Below are 22862 nucleotides of genomic sequence, written 5' to 3'. Positions count from 1 at the left end.
CAAAAAGCTATAGTGTTTTCAAAATACACGGGTTTTTTTTGATCATTTTTTTTGTTTGGTTTTGTTTTAATGTATGGTCTTATTTGGAGGATATATTTAAGCTAGCACAGCAGATCTGGAATCAGGCATTCTTACAAATAACAGAAACAAGTAAATAATCTAGCTAGTTTAAACCATTATTAACAAAACCCATTAATTTTTATTAAGTATATAAAAGTACTCGCATCAGCTCTCACTAAAGAGCCTTCAGCTGAGCAATCAAAATTCAAAAGGGAAAAGACCCCTAACGAAAATAGAGTTGTTTGTGGACATGGTAACTGAGTTGTCAATGAGTCAGGCATAAAATGTAAGTGAATAGTACTCATGAACCCTTCCACTTGAAATACTCTAATACTGGAAATGATCTAAGTTTCTGCCAAATTTAATACTCTAGAGAAAGATACTTTGACACATCATTTAACATGTATGGAGCATTACTAATTTAGAGATTGTGATTTTTTTTTTTTTATGAGCATTTTCACCTTAATCAAATGACCAAACTTAACACCAATAATGAGACAAACTGATTTTCTGATGTATTCTTGCCAAAAATGTTTAATCCAAAACTAATTGTGAAGAAACACTTAGATGAATCCAAATTGGGGAAACCTTTGCAAAACAACTGGCCTAGAACCTAAAGATGTTATGCCAAGGGAGACCCAAAAAAGGTTGGGGAACGATTCTAATTTAAAGGAGACCAAAGAGGATAACTAAATGCAATATGTGACCTTTGATTGGGGTGAGTCAGCTATAAAGGATTTTATTGGGACATCTGGGAAAATTTAAATATAGACTCTATATTACATAAAGTGTTATATCTATTAAATTCTCCAGTGTGATAATTATATCATGCGTACATAGAAGCCCTTGTTCTTGGGAATGTAATACATGCTGAAGTATTTAGGGGGAAAACGTAATGAAGTATTTAGAGAAGAACTGCCATGATGTCTGAATGTGTTCTCAAATGGTCTGGCGGGGGGGGGGGGGGGGGGGGAGGATTTATATACAGAAATAAAGTAAATGTGGCAAAATGTATTCAACTGATAAACTCAGCACATGAGTATTGACTGTTCTCTTCTTTAAAATGTGAAATTCTCAAATGTTGAAAAGTTTTCACAATAAAAATCTGGGAGGGAAAATAATCAAATGAAAATTCTAGAACTGAAAAAGAAAATAACTAAAATTAAGAACTTAATAGATTGGGTTCATGGGCAGGTTTGACAGACCAGAGGGGGAAAAACTAGTGAACTGTAAGGTGAATCAGAAAAAAATTATCCAGACTAAAACACAGAAAAAAGGTAAGAAAATATGGCAATGAATGTATGAACATATGAGACATGGTAAAAAGGTCTAACAGATGTAACTGTGGTCCCGGAGAAGAGAAAGAGGCTGTAGCAGGTGCAACATATGAAGATACAGCAGCTGAGAATTTCCCAAAACTGACCTTAGACAGCAAGCCATAGATTCACGAAGCAATATGGACACAAAAAGAATAAACAATACAAAGGAAGGCACACTTAGACACAGCATGGTAAAAATTGCTCAAAGGAGGAGGAGAAACTCAAAAGCAGCAGAGTTGCTCTTCAGGAGAGCAACTTTCACTTCTCGGTGGAAAAGAGAAGTCGGAAGACAATTGACAAAAACATTTTAAGAGCTGAAAAAAATAATGCCTTACCAAAATTCTATGCCTAGTAAATATACCCTTCAAAAATGAAGGTGGCGGGAGCAGGGGGGGGTTGTGTCTGGGTGGCTCAGTAGGTTCAGTATCTGACTTCAGCTCAGGTCATGATCTTGCAGTTGGTGATTCGAGCCCCACGATGGGCTCGCTGCTGTCAACGTACAGCCTGCTTTGGACCCTTTGTCCCCCTCTCTCTCTGCCTCTTCCTCACTTGCACACTCCCCCTCTCTCAGAAAATAAACATTTTTTTAAAAAAATGGACGTGGAACATTTCTGAACAACTGGAACACTTCTCAACAAATACAAACCGAGGGACTTTATCATCAGAATTGCACTGAAGGGAATACTGAAAGGAGTTCTTTCAGCAAGCAAAGAATCATCCCATACAATAACAATGCAGATCAATGGAAAGGGCAAAATTGTGGGTAAATCTCAATGAACACATAAAACAACAAAAATCGTGTCCTGAGTTTAAAATACACAGAGAATCTAAGAATAGCCCAAAAGCAAAAGGGTAATAAATGGAGTTGAGGTGTTCCAAAATCATTACATCGTCCAGGAAGTGATAATCAGATCAAGCAAAAAAATGTGTATTTTAACTTGCAGGAAATCACTAAAAGAACAGTAAATCAATATGTAACTAACAAGTTAATAGGATAAAATGAGATAATAAAAAATGAAGGCAAGAAAGAAAATGGCATAGACCAGGTAGAATAAAAAACAAAAGAAAGACTGAAACCAAAATGTTATTATATTAAATGCCAACGGACTAAATACTCAATTAAAAGAAAGTCTGTTTTACTGGCTCAAAACCAAAAGTACATGCCACCAACAAAAGAGCACCTTAATTCTAAGGATGCAGAGAAGCTAAGAGCTAAGGGCTGAAAAACATACTGTGCAACAACATCATCCAAATGAACTGGATACATATGCTTCTGTGCAAATATTTTATCTACTATAATAATAAAACTTACAGATCACTTATTGAGGTCACTAGGCCCCAAAATGGCCTCCAGTGATCACTGCCTCCTAGTATGCACCTTGTGAAGTGTGCCCACATCCTACACGAGGTAGGGCTGACCCGCATAACCACTGGAATACTGTAAAAATGACAGGGTGCGGTTTCTACCACATCGTGGCTTATGCCTTGCTGCTCTCTGTGGCATCACTTGCTCTGGGGACAGCCAGAGGAACAGTCAACAGCCCGATGAAGAGGAGAACCACATAGTGAAGAACTGAGGCCTCCTGCCAAGAACAGCTGGCATCAATCTGCCAGCCGTAAGAGTAAGTGAGCCATCTTGAATGCATCTCACCCAACGCTAATAAAGCCTTCAGATGACTGCAGCCCTGGCTGACACCTTGACCGCCACCTCACAAGAGACTCTGAGCCAGCAAGCCACTCCTAAATTCCTCACGTACAGGAGGACTGTGAGACAAAAATGTTTATTATTGTCTTAAGCCACTTTGTCTTGGGATAATATGTTATGCTGCAACAGGTAACTAATACATTTACTATGTGACAGGACCTGCCACTTCAACTTTGATTAATTCTTTTTATGTAGAACAATCCAGAGAGGCAGAAACTGTTATCAGTTTACAGATAAGAATGTTGAGGCACGCCAAAGTTCAGCAACCTGCTCGAAGTCACCATAGTGGAAATGGCATTTGAACCCAAACAATCTTCCACCTGAAGCTATTTTTTATTTTTTATTTTTTTTATTTTTAAATATTACACTCTACTATACTACTTTCACATGCCAGGCACTGCTCCAAGTAGTGAACAGACAAAAGCCTACTGGGGTACAGACTAAAATAAATTAATATAAATCACGATGTCAGAGAGATAAGTGCTATGAATTACAACGGAGCGAGCTAAGGATACAGGCATGACAGGAGAGAATGGAGTACTAGGTAGATAAGGTAGTCAAGTAAGATTTGAGATGATATTTGAGTTGATATCTGAACGAAATGAGAGGAGTTCTGTGGGATGGTTATGTGGATATCTACAAGTGTTTCAGGGTAGAGAAAATGAGAGGCCTTAAGGCTACAGTGTTCTTAGTAATATTCAAGAAAACTAAGGCTGGAACTCAGAAAGCATGGGAGAAAGTGATAGAAGCTATGGTCAAAGAGGAAGTCAGGCTAGACCTTGTAGGGATTTGTAAGCCACAGTAGGAACTACGTTACTTTATCCAAAGGGTTGTGAGAGGGCATTGAAGAATTCCGAGCAGGGAAGTGAGACAATCGGTTAATGTTTTTAAAAGAAAGATTTTAAAATCTCTGTGGGGAAGAGACTTTAAAGAGGCAAGAGTAGACATGGGGGAAACCATTAGGGGGCCACCGGAAGTCTACCTCTAGGAGAAAGGTAAGTCAATTTCGGTACGTAGAGGCAGTGAAAAGTTGTCAGATGTGAGATATTGTGAAGTTGGTAACCCACCGAATTTCCTGGCAGATTAGATGTGGAATGTGAGAGAAAGAGAAGTTGGAGAGAACTTGAAGAGTTTTGGCCTAAACAACTCAACAAATGGAGCCGCCATTGATAACAGAGGGAAATGCTTGGAAAGAAATAGGTTGGGTAGAAAGACGGTAGCCAGGAGTCCTGTTTTAGACGTAGGCTGGCGAGATGCCTATAAAACAAGGCAGAGGTGGCAAGTACGGAGTTTCACGAAGTTGAGCCTGGAGACAGAAATCCGAGAATCATGAAAGGAGTTCCAAGGTATCAATTTTTTTTTTATATATCTTTAAAAAATTCTCTGCATCTTTGTTACCTATTACATCACATAATACCATCTTATCCATTTTCAAGTGCATAGTTCGGTAACGTTACATATATTCACACTGTTTTGAAACTGATCTCCAGAACAGTTTCATCTTGCAAGAGTAAAACTCTATACCCAGTAAACAAGCCCCCATTTGCCCCTTCCCATCGCTGCTGCAACCTCTGTTCTCCTTTCTGTCACTCTGAATTTGGCTACTTTAGACAACTCACGTAAGTGGAATCACAGCACCTTTGTCTGTGACTGGCTTTTATTGCACTTCGCACGTCCTCAAGGTTCATCAGATTATAGCACGTGTTGTCATTTCCTTCCTTTCCAAGGCTGAACAGCAGTCTATCAGAGTATACACCACATTTTATCAATCTATTCATCTGCTAAGGGACATATGTGCTGCTTCTTAGCCATTGTGGATGCTGCTGTGAGTATGTATGGGTGTGCAAATATCTTTTTAAAGACTTGCTTTCAATTATTTTGGATATATACCCTGAAAGAGGATTGCTGGACATTGCATTTCAATGTGTTTTTTTTTTTTTTAATGTTTATTCATTATTGAGAGACAGAGAGAGACAGAGCATGAGCATGGGAGGGGCAGAGAGAGAGGGAGACACAGAATCTGAAGCAGGCTCCAGGCTCTGAGCTGTCAGCACAGAGCCTGACGCGGGGCTTGAACCCACAGACTGTGAGATCATGAGCTGAGCCGAAGTCGGATGCTTAACCAACTGAGCCACCCAGGCACCCCTCAATATTTAATTTTTTAAGGAACTGTCATTACTGTCTCCCATAGCTGCCATACCACTTTACTTTCCCACGCATAGTACAGAAAGGTTCCAACTTCTCCACATCCGCACCAACACTTGTTATTTTCTGTTTTTGTTTTTTTAATAATAGCCATCTGAATGGGTGTGAAGTGGCTACTGTATTAGATTTAATAACATGTTCATAGGTGAATGTGTGTAAACACGTGATTATATGCACCAAACATATAATATATGTTTGTTCTACAATACAACAAACACAAGAACCTGGTAACAGTAACTACCCACTAGACAGGGAACTGGGAAGTGATGAGGTAAGAGAAACTTTTTTCTGTTCAGTATTTTATGTCTGAATTGCCAATTAAGTACTACAAAATTTTAATTTTTCTAGATTTTTACTGGTTGTAATAAAGTTCTTTTAATTTTCCCAGTGTGCCAACCACTTTTCTTTTCATTTGTTTCTTATGCCTTTCCCCATCAAAAACTTTAAAAAAAATTTTTTTAAGTTTATTTATCTTGAGAGAGAGGGAGACAGGGAGAGGGAGAGAGTGTTAGCAGGGTAGGGAGAGAGTGTTAGCAGGGTAGGGAGAGAGTGTTAGCAGGGTAGGGAGAGAGAGAGAGAGAGAGAGAGAGAGAGAGAGAGAGAGAGAGTATATCCCAAGCAGGTTCCATGCTGTCACCGCAGAGCCCAATCTCACAAACTGTGAGATCATGACCTGAGCTGAAATCAAGAGTCAGACGTTTAACTAACTGAGCCACCCAGGTGCCCCTGCCTTTCCCCATTTTAATGAGTTCTTTTATAAAGCAAAAGTATATACAGAACAATCCTTCCTAATAGTAAATGAAGCACTGACTTTTCTAGATTAGATCTAATGAAAAGTTTAAATAATTTAGTAATGGTCAGTTAAAATGCTAGCCACAAATGAGCAGGAAAAACAGCAATAAAACATTAGGTGTGGTGAATTATCAGGATAAAAAATTAAGGAAGATTTTTTTCAAGGAAACAAGTCTACTCTCTCATCATTATTTTACCATTTCTGTAACTGTTTTACTCTTTACAAAGAGCGAATTCTTTTGTTCAACAATTGGGGACTATTTTAATAAATCATGCCACAAGCACTCAATGTCATGTTCCTACTAAAAATGAAGTTTACCAAATATGTAGTATAAAATGAAAAAAAACTTTTATAATTTGAAGCAGAAAACAATTTATATTTGGCAAATATACAGACAATACAGAAAAGATGATGGAAAGAAAGTAGAATAAAATATAAGCAGGTATTACCGCTCAATGAGGTGGCTATAGATGATATTTTTCTTTTTAATTTCTACATCCCTACACTTAAATTAATTTTAATTTTTTTTAATGTTTATTTTTGAGACAGAGACAGAGTGCAAGTGGGGGAGGGGCAGAGAGAGAGGGAGACAGAATCCGAAACAGTCTCCAGGCTCTGAACTGGCAGCACAGAGCCCGATGCGGGACTTGAACCCCCGAACCATGAGATCATGACCTGAGTTGAAGTCGGACGCTTAACTGACTGAGCCACCCAGGCACCCCCTTAAATTTATTTTAATATATTCTTTTCATTAAAAATTGTAATGGTTATTTGTATTTGCACTGTATCACTTACATGAGTTTCTCTCTATTTTTGTTCAGTTAACCTGAGTTATGCATGCCCTGTGCTTATTGATACAGTTAATTCCAGTTAAAATTGTTATATAGACAGGAATACTACAGTAGAAACCCTGGGTTTCTGTTAATAAATATTTACAACCTGATGAAGCCTATCTGTTCTCTTTTTACCATCCAGCCCATTTCTTCTATTTCTGAATTTCCATTACATTTTTTTAATATATATAGCTTACTATTCACAAATGCTTTACTTTCATTCATTGCTTTGTTACAACTTCCTTCTCCCCTTGAACTTTCCAATTTCCTAGAACGCCCAGCACAATGTTGCATATTTAATAGACAGTTAATATCTGTTAAATTATTGAAACCATAGAATTTTAGAGTTAGAAGAGAACTTGACAAAAACCTCCCACTACATTCACATCTCAAGACTTTTGGAGAATCCATGTTTTTATCTTCACAAAAATATGTAAATTATAAGAAAACATCAACGGTACACAGAGTCTAGGATCTCACATCATTTACTGATAGTTCTGATGCCTAAAACTATATTGAAAATTCACAGCTTGAATTCTCTCTGGCTTTGAACTGTACTCCAAGGCATTCATTTAGAATTTGCCATGGTTTTCACATGATAAATATTTAAAATTCTTTTCAAAGTAATTTTCCTATTTTCAAAGTAATAAATGCCCTTTCAAAATCATTTGCTATTTCAGAAGCTGAAAGTGGGGAAATTTGAATATGAACTATTTAACACATAATAGTATTGTATCAATGTTAAACTTCCCAAGTGGGATACACGCTAAAATATTTCTAAGTGAAATGTCTGCAACCAACTGTCAAATAATTCAGGGAGAAAAAAAAACCCTGTACTTTTATCTACATAGATATATACACATGCACTTACATACGCTGGTTAATATTTTGCTACATTTGTGCAATCACTATCAGTGAATGTGGGTGAAGGGATACATAAGTGTTTGTTGTACTATTCTTGCAACTATGCTGAGATTTGATGTTTTTCAAAATAAAAAGAAAAGTATACACATTCAAATTCCACCCCACCCCCAACAATATTCATTTCATGCCTTCAGATCTTTTAGATAACTTCAAATAACAAAGCTTTGAGGCACTGGTACTTTTATTTAGTAGCAGAGTAGAATTTATCTAAACATTCCTAAGAAGAAATAACATCAGAAGTCAGTTACCTAAGGATAGATCTCATATGTAACTATCAGTACCAGCTTGCTTTTGTACCAAAATGGCATGTACATGTTAAAATATGAGGCACATTTAAATTTTCCAATAATCTTTTAAAAGACAGGGAAAGTATAAGAAAAGTATACTAGATATTCCTATTTCTGATATTGACAAAGCAATTCAAAAAAGGCTTCATGTTTATAACCATGCTGTCAGTTCACAAATACATTTTCTTTTCTACACAAATTACAAGATTCAAGTCAAAGTAAGATCCCCAGGTACAGTTAAAAAATGAGTTGAACAATTTGAACTAAACACGTAACTCTCAAACATCTTAACAATTAGAAGACAATTTTCAAAAGATAACAAGAGAGCTTTCATGTGTATGAAAAGGAAACTGAAACCCTCGATGGTCCAACATCATAATCATAATCACCATCACTGTCACCGTCAATATTAAAGCCTTTCTCTCGTCTCCTGAGCATCACAATTAAAATAGAGAATTGGAATATTGTTATTTAGATAATATTAGTTACACTGAAGTTTTAGTCTTAGAGACTAATTTGATCTCTTCCCGAATTCTAAACTAAATTCCATGGGATTGCAATCATATTTAAAGAGATGCAGGGAGAAAAAAGAAATGAGAGTTTCTAAATTATTTATTATTGCCAAAGCCAAGTTATACTTTATGTTCAATTTAGAAATATATAAACATTAGAAATGCTGTCATAGGCAGAATGAACTCCCAAAGATGTCCCTGCCCTAAGCCCCCCTCCTCAACCTGGGAATATGCTTCTTTACAAGACAAAAGGGATTTTGCAGATGTGATTAAGAGTATGAACTTTGAGATGTTGAGATTACCCCTGAAAATCCCAATGGGCCCAATCTAATCACAAATCCATAAAAGGAATTTAACTTGCTAAATCTGTGAGAAAGGAGACTGGAGGAGAATTTCAGAGCCTGAGGAGGACTCAATCTGCTATCGCTGGCTTTGAAAATGAAGGGGGCACAAGCTACGGGATGTGGGTGGCCTCTAGAAGCTGGGAATGGCCCTCTCAGTTGACACCTAGCAAGACAATGGGATCTCAGTCCCATAATCTCAAGCAACTGAATTCTGCCAACACCTGAGTAAGCAGGAAGTACATTTTCTCCTCGAGTCTCCAGAAAGGACAGCCCCATGGACTTCTGAACTTTCAAACTGAAAGATAATAAATGCCTGTTGTTTAAGCCACTAAATCTGTGGTAATTTGCTACAGGAACAGATGAAAACTAAATGTATATAAAGAATTAAGTTTGGGGCGCCTGGGTGGCTCAGTCGGTTAAGCATCAGACTCCTGATTTTGGCTCAGGGCATCATCTCACAGTTCATGGGATCAAGTCCCATATGGGGCTCTGTGCTGACAGGGGGAAGCCTACTTGGGATTACCTCTCTCCCTCTCTGTCCCTCCCCTGCTCACGTGCTCTCGCTCTCTCTTTCTCTCAAAATAAATAAATAAACTTAAAAAAAATTAAGTTTATTTTACACATGGTTAATGAGATTCTATGGAAAATACTGGGCTTAATCTGGGAAAGAAAACAGGAATGAGAGATTTGGGTTACATATAAAATTGAGGAATCTGCCAATCACAGTAACAAAATGGATACCTGTGCACTTTCTTCTTCCTCTCTCTCTCTCCCCTCTATCTCTCTCCCTCGCTCTCCCTCTCGCTCTCCCTCTCTCTTCCTCTCGAGGAAATTGCCTTAAGTTAAAAGAGTTAAACATCAAGGTAGAAGCTTACTTCTCCTTTTGACAAATCTACAGCTATAAAATATAGTCCTCATTAATTCAGACCTGCAAGTTTTATAAAAACGATTTTAACTGTTAACCTAATGGAACTTAACTGTTGTGGAACTCAGCCATTTGTTTCTTTCAATATGTGGTATTCATTATTCTAAAATGATACCTCAACCAGACCAACCAAAATACAAGGGAATAGACTTAGATGGTGAACTATGAAGGCAGAGCTAATGAGACTTGTAAGTTTTGGGGGAAAAGTAAGTAGAGATCTTCTAAAAAGTATCTCTAAATTCCTGTGTATTCTTTGCTAAGATGCACATTCTAGAAAGTAATATTCATTACTAACTAGGAAATTACCGCAGGAAACCAGGAAAATTGAAAACAAAACAAAAACAAGCAAGCAATTAGGAAGAATACTGTCAGAAAAGGGAGGGAAAGGAGACACGTAGTATTACTTAAGTAATATGGGGTGAGTGATAATACCAAACCAGATGTCAGTAGATGAAGAACTTGCTTTCAGATTCCGATTTTATTGAAAAGTTGAGTATCCTGCTCCTGGCTTCCTTGGGCCAAGTACTTCTGGCTATACTTCCAACTTCAAAGATATCATCTATGATTCTTAGGATGATAAAAGGTTTGCTACTGATGGATTCAAAAGCATAGAGAGTGGGACCTTCTGCGTCTGTATGCAAGAGCCAGAGATGCATTAAGAAAGTGGATGAGGGGCGCCTGGGTGGCTCCGTTGGTTAAGCGTCCGACTTCGGCTCAGGTCATGATCTCGCAGTTCCTGAGTTCAAGCCCCACGTCGGGCTGTGTGCTGACAGATCAGAGCCTGGAGCCTGCTTCCGATTCTGTGTCTCTCTCTGTTCTTCTCTTGCTCACACTCTGTTTGTCTCTCTCTCAAAAATAAAGATTAAAAAAAAATTGTTTAAAAAAAATAAATAAACATTAAAAGAAAGTGGATGAGAGGGATAGAGGCTCATCTATGAAATCAGTCTTTTCCAACTCCTCTTCACCTCCCAGGTCTTTTATGAATGTAATGCTCCAAAAAGTCTTTGAACCATTCTCTTTATCTACATTTACTCTCTTAAACTGTTTGGTTTTTGTTTTTTTTAAATGTTTATTTATTTAGAGAGAGAGGGAGAGAACAAGTTGGGGAGTGGCAGGGACACAGTGACAGTGAGAATCCCAAGCAGGCTCTGTGTGAAGTTCTCCTCGGGGCTCAATCTCATGACCATGAAATCACATCTGTGAGATCACAAACTCAGCTGATATCAAGAGTCGGAAGCTTAACCGACTGAGTCACCCAGGCAACCCTACTCTCTTAATTATTTTAAAGAGAAATTTTTTTTTAATGTGTATTTATTCTCGAGAGAGACAGACAGAGACAGAGTGTGAGTGGGGGAGGGTCAGAGAGAGAGACACAGAATCTGAAGCAGGCTCCAGGCTCTGAGCTGTCAGCACAGAGTCCGACGCGGGGCTAGAACTCACGAACCGTGAGGTCATGACCTGAGCCGAAGTCCGACGCTTAACCCACTGAGCCACCCAGGTGCCCCTACTCTCTTAATTATTTAAAATGCCATTTATAAACTAGAAGCTACCAAACTAGTGTCTTTAGCCCAACCATTTACCCTGAACTCAAAGTTCACACATACAACTTCCTACTCCGCACCCTCACACAGATTAAACAGGTACCTTTTTTTTTTTTTTTAAGTTTATTTATTTATTTTGAAAGAGGGAAAGAGCACAAGCGGGAGAGGAACAGAGAGAGAGGAGGCGAGAGAGAATCCCAAGAAGGCTCTGCACCGTCAGCACAGAGCCTGATGCGGGGCTCAAACTCAGGAACCATATCATGACCCGAGCTGAAATCAAGAGTCAGACGCTTAACTGATTAAGCCACCTGGGCTCCCCTAAACAGGTATCTTAAATTTAAAATACTCTGAGGTAAATTCCTGATCATCTCCCTCAAAATTATTCAACTTTCTTATCTTTGTTCATGACAGAACTATCTTTCCAGTTGCTTGGGTCTAATTAAACTCTCAGGCATGTGTGGCAGGAACGCCATGATCTTTGGGAGTCCAACAGACCTTGGGTTCAAATTCTAGCTCTTCTACTTATCTTCTGAATGACCTATCCTAAGCCATTAAAACTCTCTGCATCCCAGTCCCGAGGTTTGAAGGAGAAAACATAGATAAAGCACTTAAGCACAATGTCTAACATACAATAGATGATGAAAAAATGAGAATTGTTCACATAGCAGAGGCTGGTAATCTTTCAGTACTCATGCTTCTCTTTCTTTTAAAAGTAGAACACCCTACATTTCCAGGCTTCAAGGGCAGATAGATGTGTCCATGTGACTGAGTTCTGGCCAAAGGGATAAGAGGATGAAATGTTGTATGTAACTCCCAGATCATATATTTTTTAAAAGTTGCTCATCTCCCAACTGTTTTTGCCCTAGTCACACAGACTAGAATATGAATGTGGTGGTGATTCAGATTCCTCTTTGCCGACAAGAGCAACACCTTCCTTAAGGGACACTGGGACAAGATAAAAGATCAAGATCCCTGGATGGCAGTGTGGAACAGAACCGTTCACCCAAATGCTCACCAACACAGACACTTACAAGCAAAAGAAAAAAAACAATTTTCCGCATGCAAAATGATAATGCCTACAAGTAAATTCATTTTCACTACCTAGAATCCATCTGACTCCTTCGACAGTATATTTTTCAGGCTGAATTTTCCAGAATACCCTAACAAATGTATGAATCCTCAAAAGATATGTCACTACTGAAAAGAATAATGTGAACGGCGGGGGGGGGGGGGGGACAGCATATATGGGAATTTGTGGCAGTACGTTAAAAATGAAAAGGAATGTATCTTTTCCCTTGATTATTATACCCTGCTGCTTCATGACTATTCATTTGATAAGATTTGTTCAATATAATAGCATAGTGGATTTTCAGTTAGATATAAAATAAAACTTTCGGTGGGAAATGTTAATAGAAAGCTGAGGAGAAATAAACTGACATCCTTGCTTTTTCACTTTCCCTCAAAGGTAAAGTATCATAGGTCTGTGACTGAGCAGAGATTTTCTTTATTCATACAAGAAGGAAGTTGATTCCTGGGACTGGTATATAAGCGACGATTTCGTTTTCCTGTTTTCCCAGAAGCCAAGTGACAATTTTTACTTAACAACCTACCAGTGACAACACTTTATACTTTTCCATGAGCTGAAAAAAATGTCACTAAAACACAAATACAAGAGCTCATACTGAATGGACAGCAACAGACTTTGATTGCAGAACTTGAATAAATCTTAAAGTAATTAAAAGCAGATCACAAGTCCTATGTAAACTTCCTTCATTCCAGGAAAGCAAAGGAATCTAAACATCATAAAGTCTTCCAAGTCTAGTGTTCCCAAGATTTATTCACACCAATCCTTTCATACCTTGAAAGTAATCAAATAATCACGGGTGACCAAATTATCTACTTTACACATCCTTAACGTAGGGGTTAAAAGTACAAACTATGAGGGCAGACTGCCTGATTTCAAGTCATGGCTACGCTGGTTAATGTTTTTTGTGATTTAGAGCAAGTTACCTAATTTCTCTGCCTCAGTTTCCTGTAAATGGGATTATTAACAAAACCTGCCTCACTGATGAGCCATGGATGCTGTTTTGAGGACTTAATGATTTAATTATAGAAAGTGCTCTGGAAAAGTGCTATTGCTATGATCTTTTTAGATCTCTTCTTTCTTCCATCTATGTGCAGGTGTGTGTGTTTATTTATCAAAATATACTATGAAATAGACATACACCTGAAGACCTGCAAAGTCACTTTCTTTAATTCATCTAAAGTTTCAATCCTTCAAAAGGCTTAGGGTTAAAATTTCTAGAGACAACTTATTTCATTCATTCAACAACTGAGTTATTGGGCACCTACTTTATGGCAAGTGTGGTAATGGCTGTGATAAAATGAAAAGAGAAGATGCTTGCCTACAAAGGAGCTCACTGTCAGAGCAGCACTGTCCAAGAGAAATACAATGTGAGCCCCAAGGGCCGCCTGGGTGGCTCAGTCAGTTAAGTGTCCGACTTCAGCTCAGGTAAGGATCTTGCAGTTCTTGAGTTTGGGCCCTGTGTCAGGCTCTGTGCTAACACTCAGAGCCTGGGGCCTGCTTCAGATTCTGTGTCTCCCTCTTTCTGCCCTCCCCTGCTCACTCACTCTCTCTCTCTCAAAAATAAACAAACATAAAAAAATAAATAAATAAGAAATACAATGTGAGCCCCAAATGTGTGCCAAATGTAGAATTCTAAATTTTCTGGTGGCTACCTAAAAAAAAAAAAAAAAAAAAAAAAAGGGAAAATGAAATAGATGAGATTATTTTATTTTTTATTTTATTTTTTTTCAATATATGAAATTTATTGTCAAACTGGTTTCCATACAACACCCAGTGCTCATCCCAACAGGTGCCCTCCTCAATACCCATCACCCACCGTCCCCTCCCTCCCACCCCCCATCAACCCTCAGTTTGTTCTCACTTTTTAAGAGTCTATTATGCTTTGGCTTAGATGAGATTATTTTAAATAATGTATTTAATCCAATATGTTAAAATTGTACCATTTCAGTAGATAATATTTAAAATTATTAATGGCATTCTTTTTTTTTTTTTGTACTGTCTTCAAAATTCAGAGTGTATTTTACACTTACAAGCACATTTCAATTCAGATCCTAAACTTTTATTGGAAATACTGATCTTTACCCATGTCTTCCCATATTCATTCTATTAGCACACTTCAAAGGCTATGAACTATGCTGTCTTAACAGAGTAGCTACTAGCCACAAGTGGCTATTCACATTTAATTTATATTAAATAAAGTTAAAATTCAGTTCTTCAGTTGCAATAGCCACATTTTAAGTACTCACTAGCCACTTATGGCTAGGAACTACTCTTTTGGATGCTACAGGTCTAGGGTACAGCAGTTATATTTTAAAAATTTCTACAGCAGAAGTATCTGCAAAGTATAGCAGGAATATTTAAGAAGTAGCACCAAAAGAAACACATGGCAGGGCACCTGGGTGGCTCAGTCGGTTAAGCGTCCAATTCTTGGTTTTGGCTCAGGTCATGATCTCACGGTTTAGGAGTCTGAGCCCCAGACTCAGCACTCTGTGCTGACAGTGCGGAGCCTGCTTGACATTCTCTCTGTCCCTCTCCCTCTCTCTCTGCCCTTCCCCCACTCACTCTGTCTCTCTCAAAAATAAATAAAGTTTAAAAAAAAAGAAAAAACACGTTGCAGAGGAAGTGAACTGTCAGCAGAAATGTAAAGGACAAGCAGGAACTTGCTAGACAGGCAAATTAGGAGACAATACTACAGGTGAAAGGTACAAAACCATGAGAAAAGGCCCAGGAATTTCAAAGGGTTTATTGGCAAAACTTTAAATACATCAAGATTACTGAAGACATGAAACTGGCCCAGGTCTTGGGCAGGGACCAAATCTAAAGTGTTTTACAGCCCATGATATAATGCTGCAGGATACTAAAGATTTGCTGGAGGGAGCCTTTTCTCCCTAAATTTGTGGTGAAATTAAAGAACTGAGTGTTGAAATGAGAAGAAAAGAGAGAGAATCAAAGAAGCTAAATAAATGTTAAAATACAAACTTATGAGCATAAACATATAAAATGATACCTTGGCAAACAATACACCGCAAATAAGTATAACTAACCATTTTATCTTAACATCAAAGAACTTTTATACAGTCAACTTTAAAAATTTTTGAAATCCTGCTTCTTTGGAGACTTTTAGGAACTAGGTTTGGAAGTCAGTCTGAAGGGACTTTTGACAACAATGCTACATAATTTCTGCATCCAACAATCTCATTTAGTGAAAGCCAACCATGAAAGTTTAAAGAGCCAAAAGACATCTGTATTGTTTAACTGCCACTAAGTTCCCGGAATATTACTCAGAATTGTTCCAGAAAGTCATATTGTCTAAGCAGGCTTACAATATTGAGCTATCACATACAACACGAAAGATTAAGATTTTAACACAAAATAAGTAAAATAAAGAATTAAGATGAAAAGTTGTAAAGAAAATGTTTTGATCCCCTTAAATCACAAAATAATCAAGTCGGCACAAGCACATATCCCAAACAACTGAGCGTTTTCTAATAACCATATGCCAAATCTAAGGCAGATAAGAAAACTTGTGACGTGATCAGAGCCAAGTTCACTGGATATAACCCTTATACCCTGGAGAAATATTATTTTTTAAGGAAACAAAACAGTATCCAAAACAGTATTTTAAGTTCTGACTGCTCCAAACTGGCCCATTCAATGGATATTTAGTAAATTAGTTTCTACAGTAAAGGTTCTCAAGACTTTTCCTCAATTTTAATTATTTATCAACAATACAAAATGTAAAATGTATTTCACAATCTTTGTTCTTCATAATCCGAAGCAACATTCACATAAGAAAACAATAGCTAAACTCAAATTTGAGACTATCCTAAATGAAATGCTATTTCAGTTCATCTTATCATTTAGACAGCAATTATTATAGTTCAGACAAGCCCCATATGATATGGAAATCTTGTCAGCAGGTACATTTCACTTAAGGTATTAAGTATATCCGAGAAAACAGATTTAAGATTTCGTTTTCCCTGTTGATTTGCATCATAAAATCAGACAAGCAGGCCAGTGCTCAATGTTTTAGTCTGTAATACACAAAAAGCAAGTAAAAATTCTACTTTTTTTTTTAACATCACAAAAGGAAGAGGGGCTGAGGGAGGGAAAAACTGAACAGAGGCTGCTCTGCTCCTTCCTAGAGAATATTAATATAGAACCTCAATAAGTTTAGGTAACAACATAAACATTGGGGGTTCCTGGCTCACACCCCCAATTCTAGCTGCTCTCCCCATTCCTCTCAATCCCCTAAAGTGGATTAAAAGAAACCTTCACCAACTACCTACTATTTCTCTGCTTCCTCTTCATGGCAAGTGGAGGAAATTGGCCTCTACTTTGTCCACTTCCTCACTTCACTACAAATGGGCTTTTGGTCCCATCACTTCAATGAAACAGCTCTTCTCAAGGTCATCAATAACCCTCATTTTTTTTTTGAAGTCAATAAAGTTCTCTGACTTCCCCACTTTTCAAAATCATTTCTCAGCATCCTTTGATCCAATTGATTACTTCCTCCTTAAAACGCTCTTCTCTAAAGATCACAGGGTCCTACCTCACCGTTTATACCTTCTCAGTAGCTTTTCTTCCTTCATCAAACTTCTAAAAAGCCTAGTAAGCCAGGGGTCTATTTCTGGCTCTTTCCTCTTTTCATTTTATACTCCTTTCCCAGGTGACCCCATCTAGGCTCAAGGCTTCAAATACCATGTATGTGCTGATGACTCTCAGACGAAATCTCTAGCCTGGATCTCCCTAGAGTTCCAGCCTCACAGAGATAACCACTCACTACTCCACATCACCACTAGGATGTCTAAAAAGTTCAAAACTAACCCTTGATAATACCATCAGGGTCTGCTGGACCCAAGTTTTGTTTCTTAATTTCTTTTTTGAACAGTTCTATCTGTAAGGATTGAAATTTCATGACTTTATTTTTCCTTCAGGTCTTCCAAAGAGCAACAAGAAAATTTACTTTAAAAATTAATAAGTCATTTTTTTCCATACAATTTCCATATAGCTACAATGGACCCTTTTATAAATCTAAGACATATTATGGGACCTCAGTGTATTTCCTGTATCTTGAAATCTTTGCTAGTTCATCATCCTGGCAATTTTTGCATCATTACTTATCAATTATTTCCAACTATACTAAAAAAATTAAGTAAGAGAATGGAAGAATAATGGAATCGCCTAGAAGGAGGATACACTACTGTACCATCCTTCAGTTTTCTTATTGCATTACCCAAAAAGTATTGCCTCATCTTTCAAAAAGAAGTCTGGAGATACTATCCTTGTATTCATTTTGGGTTTCAGTGGACATAGTTGCGAATTCAGAATATTTCATTACCCACCCATAATGGCAAAGAGAAGATCAATGTAGAAAATACTTCACAATTATTACATGGTGATTGTGAACAGGCAGGTCATAGTAAAATTTCAGATAATGAATCTGCAAACAACAATAATTCTAGATGAATTTTCTCAAATCTAAGAAGCAATGAGTCTACAATATATGTTTTAAGGACAAAAAAAAATATAGGATTCATAGTCAATGCAATAATGACTTTATCATTTGGTATGTTACAAGAATGTGGATTATCCCATTTACCTAAAAGGATGTGTGGTGGTATTCTTTCATCTTTTATGATGCTTTTACAGCAAAATTTACTTGATAAAACTCATAGGTGCATAAATGCTACAGGCAGGTATTTATAGCTGTACAGAAGAGAAGGAAACCAATGATGTGGAAATGAAAAAAAAAATCATTGGATAGATCATTCTAATTGGTAATTTATAAATCTTTAAAAAATAAAAATGCTTTTCAATTGATAATGGTCATCTTTTTTTAAAAACAAAATCATCAGCCATCGAAACTTTCAAAACTATTACCTCTGACAAACACAAGAACCAGAAGTAACAATAAGCCAAAGCATATTAGAAATGTATTTGAAATCTGAAATTAGTATGTAATTCAATGTATATGTTCCAGGTTTATCAACGGCAGTTGATGAGCAGTTAATTGTATCCAAGGACTTTTCTCGTTGGATATGTATATGCCCTCACAACCAAGAAACAAAATAAAAGTTTGATTCCCAGCAAGCTATTTTGTGGTTATCGACAGATTGTAAACTTTATGTGGAGAGGCAGAAGATTCAGAATAGCCAACATAATATTGAAAGACAAGAACAAACTGATCAACTTCAAGACTTTTAAAGTTACAGTAATTAAATCAGTGTGTTATTGATAAAAGAACACACAAGTAGATCAATGGAACAGAGAGCCCAGAAATATACCCACATAAATACAATCAACTGATCCCTGGTGAAAGAGCAAAGGCAACACAATGAAGATGGTGTTTTTCAATAAATGGTGCTGGAATAAATGGACATCGACCTGAAAAAAATGAAACTAGACACGTACCTTACACTCTTAACAAAAACTAACTTAAAATGAATCACAGAGCTAAATGCAAAATGCAAAACTGTAAAACTTCGAGAAGATAACATAAGGAAAAAAAAAATCTAGATGGATCTCGGGTTTAGGGATGACTTTTTAGATATGACATCGAAGGCCCAACCCATGAAAGGATTGATTAAACTGAAGAACTGACTTCATTAAATTACAGATTTCTGCTCTGTGAAACACACTGTCAAGATGATGAGAAGACAAGCCACAGAGTGGGAGAAAATATTTGCAAAAGACCATTAACCAAACTATACAAAGAACTTTTAAAACTCAACAACAAAAAAATGAGCAAAAGGCCTAACAGCTATCTCACCAAGGAAGATACACAGACAGCAAATAAGCATCTGAAAAGATGTCCAACATCTTATGTCACTGGAGAGACACAAATTAAAAGTGAGATACCACTGGGGTGCCTGGGTGGCTCAGTCGGTTGAGCGTCCCATTTTGGCTCAGGTCATGATCTCACGGTCTGTGGGTTCGAGCCCCGCGTCGGGCTCTGTGCTGACAGCTCAGAGTCTGGAGCTGCTTCAGATGCTATGTCTCCCTCTCTCTCTGCTCCCCCCTGCCCACTCTCACTTTGTCTTGCTCTGTCTCTCAAAAATAAATAAATGTAAAAAAAAAATTTTTTTTTAAAGTGAGATACCACTATATACCTATTAGAAAAGCCAAAATCCAGAACACTGCCAACACCAAAAGCTGGTGAGGATGTGGATCAACAGGAATTCTTATTCATTGTGATGGTGGGAATGTAACAGGGCACAGCCACTTTAGAAGACGGTTTGAAGGTTTCTTACAAAATTAAACACCCTCTTAAACCATAGAATCCAGCACCATACTCCTTGATATTTACCTAACGGAGTTAAAGACTTATGCCCACACAAAACCCAGGACATAAATGTTTATAGCAGTTTTATTCATAATTGCCAAAACTTGGAAGCAACCAAGATGACCTTCAGTAGGTGAATCGATCAACTGTGGCACATCTAGATAATGGAATATTATTCAGCACTAAAAGAAATGAGCTATCAAGCCATAAAAAGATACAGAGGAGTCTGAGCCTGGATAGCTCTGTCAGTTGAGCATCTGACTCTTGATTTTTGGCTCAGGTCATGATCCCAGGGTCATGGGATTGAGCCCTGTGTCAGGCTCCACACTGTATATGGAGCCTGCTTGAGATTCTCCCTCTCCCCCCTCTCCACCTTTCTCCCACTCTCTAAAATAAGGGGGGAAAATTAAAAAAAAAAAAAAAAGACATGGAGGAACCTCAAATGCATATTGCTAAGTGAAAGAAGCCAATCTAAAAGGCTACACAGTGTATGATTCCAACTATATGACATTCCGGAAAAGGCAAAACTACAGAAGACAGTAAAAACATTAGTGGTTGCCAGGGGTTCTGGGGGTAGGAAAAATGAACAGACACGGCACAGAATATTTTTAGGGCAGTGAAAACACTCTGTATATGCTGGAATGGTGGATACATGCCATTATATACTTGTCCAAACCTATAATATGTACAACACCAAGAGTGAACCCTAAGGTAAACTACAGATTTTGAGTAATAATATGTCAGTGTGTATTCATCAGTTGTAACAAAGGTACCAGTCTGTGGGGGATGTTGACAATGGAGGAGGCTATGCACGAGTGGGGGCAGGGGGTATGTAAATTAGCTCTGCACTTTCCTCTCAGTTTTACTATGAACCTAACACTGCTGGGTAAAAGAAGTATTTTTTTAAACCCTGAGTCTGCTGTGTTTAAATTCTTATTAAAATTTCTAATAAAGTTGTTTTCATTATTCCTGTATATGTACTTCTGTGCATTATTTGTAAAATAACTTAAAAATACAAAGATTGAAAGTAAAAAGGGTACAATGGATTCAGATGGTAAATGACGATGACTATTTTCCTTGCTATGCCCAGAGAGGGTGTTCTCAACCCACCCTTCCACATCCAACTTCAGGACTTGCCCAATTCGGCCAACAGCACCGCCATGCACTTTAATTACTGGCACCAAAAAACCTGGGTCATCCTTGCCTCCTTCCTTCTTACAACTCCAGTCTTGTCAATCTCCGCTGGCTTCATTGCTTGAATCTCCACTGCTACCACAGTGATCTAAGCCACCGCCATCTTCCCCCGACCCTAGCACCAGCGTCCTACCTGGTCTTCCTGCTTGTTTCTGCTGTCCTCTTGTCTGTAATCTGTTCCACATGGATTATAAACGTTTCCCTTTGACAAACCCTCTACACATTTTCCATCACATTGTTAAAAATCCAAACTCCTTGCTATGGCTAACCAGTCTCCATGGGATCTGGCCCCTGGCTCCTTCTCCAAACTTGTCTCTTATTACTCTTCCCCCTTGGTTCACTGTCCTTGAACAGAGTTTATTGTCACCTAGTAGTTCTTTCTGCTAGGAATGTTCTTGTAGATGGCCTCTCATGGTTTCCTCATCTTCACCCTTCAGGTCTCAATTCAATTCATCTCGTCAGTGCAGCTTTCTCTGACTCTCGCTAAACAGCTCATGCCATACCCCATGACCTTCACAGTCTACCAAAACCTATTTTATCTTCTCCATGTTATCAGTATTATCTTATTGATAATGAAAGTGATCTTATTTATGTACGTGTTTATTATCTATCTACCCTCCCCTCCCCCACAATCTTCTTACGGATAGAAACCATCTCGTTCACCACTCCATTCCAATGACCACTTAATACGGACTCAATAAATACTGGTCACTTAATCGACAAAGGGAATCCGTGAAAGTTACCGTATACTCCTTGCTGAGGACAAGATGAGAAATCTATGGGTCAGCACACCCATTACCAGCACATTCCTTACTGAATAAGGTACGGAAATGTTTGTGTATCAATCCAGGATTGTCATACAGTCTCAGACTCAAACAATCTGACAAACAGTATCAAAATGTCTAAACTGTGTGGGTCAAATAGGAAACTGCAGACATGTAAGAGAGTAACATCTCTGCCCTCCTCCAAATTCACCTCCCTGAAGAAAAGCCTATTTATAAATATCAAGCAGAGGAACAACTGCTGAATTTTGATCTCTTTCAACATTCATGTTGGTTTAGTTCCACCGAAAAGAGAAAATACGGCTCAGAACAATGTACGAGTTGGTGAGGCTCTTTCTTCCCCAACTCATGACTGCACACTACCAAGTCAATCTACAGCAAACACAATCCAGTAAGCACACGGGGACTTAGAAAGCTTTTGGATGAATCGGCTCAAAAACATCTGTGTTATCAGAAGAACAACCCACAGCACATGCTCTACTGTCTGTGACTAAGTGACATGGTCATTATTTTAATTCTCAACATATTCGTTGTTACAAATATCTAGGTATTTCAAAAAACATAATAATATTAGTGTACCGAAAATATTCAAGACCTCTCCTTTGAACTTTTGATTGAAAAGCAATGTAAAACAATAATTCTATGAAGCATATTCATAAAAGGTGATGCATTCATCAAAACCCGCCAACGACGGCGGCATTTTATGCTTCCCAGAATTAGCGAAACAAGAACGGACAGAAGTATAAGCATATAAAACTAGTTACATCCAAACAGCAAGGGTAGGCGAAACTTATAAATCTGTAACCCGATTACCAATACTACCTTGAAATTAAAAACTATAAAACAAACTGCATTTTAGCAGCTTCCAGCCAGTGAACTCACAAGGGTAGGCAGGGTGCTAAGTGAGGGAGGGGCAAGTCTTGCACTAACACCATGAAGGCCTGTGACCCAATGAGTTGAGTTTGACAGTAGTTCTTGCTACAAGTGAAAACAAAAACAAAACTGCATCTTAGATCATGAAAACTTACTGTATCTTTTGTTTTACTCCTCACTTTTCAGTAAAAAC

At 37.9% G+C, this 22862-nt stretch overlaps 1 protein-coding gene and 1 pseudogene across 3 annotated transcripts in view; one reads left to right on the top strand and one right to left on the bottom strand.

The window, feature by feature from the left end:
- Nucleotides 1–22862, bottom strand: part of MAGI3 (membrane associated guanylate kinase, WW and PDZ domain containing 3) — a 245345-nt gene that overhangs the window by 142583 nt on the left and 79900 nt on the right. The window lies entirely within an intron of this gene.
- The window catches only part of LOC122241561, a 37875-nt pseudogene continuing 17720 nt past the window's right edge, over nucleotides 2708–22862 (top strand).

The sequence above is a fragment of the Panthera tigris genome, chromosome C1, assembly GCF_018350195.1.
Source record: "Panthera tigris isolate Pti1 chromosome C1, P.tigris_Pti1_mat1.1, whole genome shotgun sequence".
Taxonomy (NCBI): Eukaryota; Metazoa; Chordata; class Mammalia; order Carnivora; family Felidae; genus Panthera; species Panthera tigris.
Note: the sequence above shows the minus strand (reverse complement) of the source record. Positions and strands in the feature narration are given on the sequence as shown.